Raw genomic sequence first — 4,564 nt, 5'->3', positions numbered from 1 at the left:
GGGGATATCTGACTGCCAGTTTAGGCTGCTGGCTCTGCCTGCCAGCCTGATTGCCCCTACCTTGCCCCCTGCCAGCCTGATCACCCCTAGCTTGCTACTCTGCTGGCCTGATCACCCCTAACCACCTCTGCCTTGGCCCCCAACCTAAGCCACAGTCTGTCCTTCCTCTGCAGGAGGCAACCTTGCAGATCAGGGGAAGGTGCCACCCTTATTACCCCGCTGCTGCTGCCACTGCTGGCCTGAGCCTGGGCCCTTCACAGCCTCTGTGGCTTTGTCCAGGAGGTCATCTGGAAGACAACCACCCTAATTAGCATATTTACTACCTTCTATTAGTGTAGTTATATCATGTGTTATCAGAATTGCTTCTAGAGCAGCTGTGCCAGAAGTTGCCTGCCTCTCATCTGCTGATACCTTATAAAAGTAGGAAGGAGTGGGCGGGTGGGGCCGGCAGCAGTTAGGTGAGGCGTGTCATGAGCATCTCCGTGGGCGGCGAGCGGGCAGTGGACGCGCGGACGGCTGGGCACGGCGCTCCGACTGTAGCTGTGTCAGTGTGTTATGATGCCATCTCATACCAACCTGGCTGCTGGAATCCCCAGTAGTAAAGTGAAATACTCGAGACTCTCCAGCACAGATGATGGCTACATTGACCTTCAGCTTAAGAGAAGCCCTCCTAAGATTCCATATAAGGCCATTGCGCTTGCTACAGTACTGTTTTTGATCGGCACCTTTCTCATCATCATAGGCTCCCTCGTGCTGGCGGGCTATATCAGCAGGGGGGGGGGGGGGGGGCAGATCGGGCCGTTCCTGTTCTGATCATTGGCATCCTGGTGTTCCTGCCAGGGTTTTACCACCTGTGCATCGCTTACTATGCATCCAAAGGCTACCGGGGTTACTCCTAAGATGACATTCCTGACTTAGATGACTAGCACCTACCTTAGCCCCGAGGGGCAGAGTCAGATGGGACTGAGCTCAGCTTTAAGATACTGAGCAGAAACTATAGCTTAGGGCTAAGCAATTCTGCTGGTTGCAGATGCTTAACAAAACAACGGCCGTGTTTTATGAGTCCATCCTAAGAGCTTACAATTAGCTAATTAGGGCATGCTTGATATTTCACCTGGCCCTGACAAAAAGCTGACAAGCTTTTCCACGTGAACCTGTATCTTGGAAGAATAGCAATGTTAATTGGAGAAAGTGGGAGGTTATTCTGTAGTGGGAAGTGTTGCTGCCACCACCCTTTTTAGAGTTGAGCATTTCTTTTAAATAGCCTTTATTATCAGTTTGTTCTTGTGGTAAATGGAAGAATGCAGTATGTCAAATTTCTTATTACTAAATAATTTATTTTGAAAATATGTAAGTATCTTACCCCCTGATCTAGTGGAAGACCTTGGCAAAATCAAATATTAGTGTGGGTGCACACATTGCTTGGCCAGTACTGATCTGATTGAACATCACAGGTTGGGCACCATATAATTTGGGTAATTTTGTCCTTTATAGATTAAGATGTTCTGTATGTCATGCCTTTAAGGACTAGACTTTTGTCTGTTTTCTAAGGATAAATGTGGATAAGTGGTTGTTAAGAGTTTATAACCCCATTGTTAGCACCTTATATATGATGTCCTTCTTCTGAAGATTGCAAGATTTGGCCTGGATCCCTAGGGGACTAGACTGCCTTAGTTTGATTCTGTTTCCTAGTTTGCAAAAAGTGATTTATGTTCAAAACAAAATGTCTAAATCTAAATCCTACACTTAAATGAGTTAACTTTAAACATATTTCAGAAAACATTTTAATGATTAAATGATATCTTAGATCCCAATAAAAATAAATAAAAAATAAAAGTAGGAAGGAATCAGTTCCCCATTTTACCACTAGCCAATTGCATGACGGTAGAAATATCATTTAATGGTTTGTACTTGCTTCCCTAGCTATATAATAACAGCAATGACCACATGCCCTCTAATTGTCCTATTGAAATCCCATGAACTGAGATTTTTTTAAAGCCATATGCAACTTGTAACTTAAATAGATAGTTTTGCAGTTATAATTTTTGTCATTCCCCATTCCAAGAGTCCATCCAAGGTGCACACCTTCATGAGCACTGAGGACATGCCTTTTTTAAAGTGATGATTCTTCAACACCTTGTTAGTTCTGCTTCTCACATTGCAGGCAGGCTCAAAACCCCCATAGAGACACAGAAAATGTCACTAGTTGCCTTATTTGTATTGCTATCATTGACCCTTACTTACAGGTCTCCCTCTTTGCAGCTCCTGTCTCTCTGTCTCCACATCTCAACTGGCTATAACGCCTCTGTCCTCAGAGTCTGTCCAAACACACTTTCCCAGCAAACATCACGTCTAATGAAAACATTGCCAAAAGGTGCTAAAAAGTGAGCCTGCATGGTTTACATTTCCTATAGAGTCTTACCCTTGGTAATTTACATAACTGCTTCAGAATATTCAAAATGCATTTTTAAATGTCATCATTTGCACAGATTATTTGTCTATTACTCTTAATTAAGTTTAATTTCAAAATCTGGTTGGTCAGAATCCCGTTTTTTGTGCATAGTATCTCCTGTCTCTCTCAGCTCTGGTTTAATTAGGTTCTCAGCTTGCTTTCACCTAGATCAAAAGCAGGAAGAGAGGACTTGAGAAGGATTATCATAATAAATAAAATACACCTGCTTGTTCTTTGGTTCCTCATTCTGTTTTTGTTTTGTTTTTTCAGTCTGTACTGTAGAAATAATGAACGCCCAACATGCCTATTCTATATATGATAATGCATCCAGGGCTTGTGAACACTTAAATATTAAAACAACAATTGTGTTATTTAAAAACTGAACCTAGTTTCAAGCTCAACATTTTGTCTAAAGAGAATGCGAAAAATAACTTATAAAATGTTTTTAATAGTCTACACTTTTAAGAAACGATAATATCAAGAGATAAATATCATCCAAACTATTTACTCAGGAAATTACGGTTATACTAATTTTAAAATTGACACAAAAATCAGGGATGGAATCATCTATAATCAGAATAAGCAAAGAAATATGAGAGATCCATGGAAAATAAAATATAAATGAAACACATGCTGGAGGAAACCTCATGCATATCATTCAATACTAGGGGCCCAGTGCATGAATTTGTGCACCTTGAAAGAAACTGTGGGCCACAAGGCTGCAGTGGGCACAGGGGTGGGTCTCCAAATACACTGAAAATGCCAAAATAGAGATAGAAATCAATAATGAAAACCATCAAGAAAGACAAATAAAAATAGATAGTTAAGGGTAGAACAAATAATAAAAATAAAGGCTTACCATAATTTAAAATTAGAAAACATTTTAAAATACCAGAAATAGAAAGCAAGAAACACTCTATTTAAAACTCTCTCTTCATTAAAATCCTCTCATTCTGGTTCTAAAGACTCCCTGTAACTCTTGTTTTCATTTTCATGTTATGTCTTTCTTTCTGTCCCATCCCTTTTCCCCCCTCCCTCTCTGTCCCTTCTCTAGTGAGGGCTGGACGGGGCTTCCTGAAGCCTGGTGTGGGAGAATGTGGGCTCCACCTTCTCACAGCCAGTTCTTCCGGAGGCCTACCCGCTGTGTTGGGCAAGAAAGAGGAAATAGAAAATAACCCCCTCCTCTCTTTGTGTTGTTACTGTTTCTTTGTCTAAATCTCACCATCTCTGTGCCAACCCTCTTGTAGGGTGTGCCTGTGGATGTTTGGAGGCCTCTCCACAGTTCCTTGATGTAGGAGATCTGTCTCAAGATGAACTTTGCCATCCTCTGCACCGGCCTGCCTCACCAGTTCACCATGGCCTTTTGCCCCCAAGGTCTTCCTGCTGAGTTAACAGCCCTCTTGAGTGGCTGGGAGCCAGCAAGACTAGCCCAGCCACCCTCTGTAATGCCCACTTGACCCAAGGGACATTCTCAAATTCTTGTTGCACTGCATGGTGGAAATGCAGGTTGCCCTCAAGTCCAAACCCTAGCACTCCTCTCGACTGTACCATCCTTTCTCCTTCTCAGTTTTCCCTGGTGGCATGGCAATAGTCAAACAAAACAGATCACCACTCCCCAATTTAGTGAAGCAGGAGGCCATTCAAGACCTGCCAGTTCTGTTAAGGTGGAGGAAAGTGGAATGACCCATGATCCTCACACTGGGGACAGGGGAAAAGGAGTGATGTTAATTCTCAGGCTGTGTGTGCATTCCCTCAAAAGGCATGCCCTCCTTTCCCCTTGTCCTCCTGATGGTGGACGAGGAGATCTGTCTCAAGATGAGCTTTGCCATCCTCTGCACCGGCCTGCCTCACCAGTTCACCATGGCCTTTTGGTAGCTTGATGGTGCTATTTTTGTTTGTTTTCTCCTTTATGATTTTATATATGTTTAAAGTTTTTCAAAACAAGCTGATATGATTGGATTTTTAAAATGAAATCTAACCATCCTTCAGGACTAATTGGAATATAACTCCTTTCATAAAGCTCCCTTGATCACTCGTGTAATCAAAGGGAAACATCTGTCCTCTGATCACCTACTGTTCTCTTTCATTATTAAGACATCTATAAGAGACTAC

The 4,564-nt window shown here is 42.4% G+C and overlaps 1 pseudogene across 1 annotated transcript; it reads left to right on the top strand.

Annotated features, from left to right (window-relative positions):
* The first annotated feature begins 442 nt into the window (after nt 1–442).
* LOC311629050 (transmembrane protein 230-like) lies at nt 443–1,408 on the top strand (annotated as a pseudogene). The gene has a single exon. The product of its transcript is annotated as a transmembrane protein 230-like (transcript).
* The last annotated feature ends 3,156 nt before the right edge of the window (nt 1,409–4,564 follow it).

The sequence above is a fragment of the Pipistrellus hanaki genome (assembly GCF_964339955.1).
Source record: "Pipistrellus hanaki genome assembly, chromosome: 1".
In the NCBI taxonomy this organism is placed as follows: Eukaryota; Metazoa; Chordata; class Mammalia; order Chiroptera; family Vespertilionidae; genus Pipistrellus; species Pipistrellus hanaki.
The sequence above is the reverse complement of the archived record's forward strand: the minus strand, read 5'-3'. Positions and strand labels throughout refer to the sequence as shown.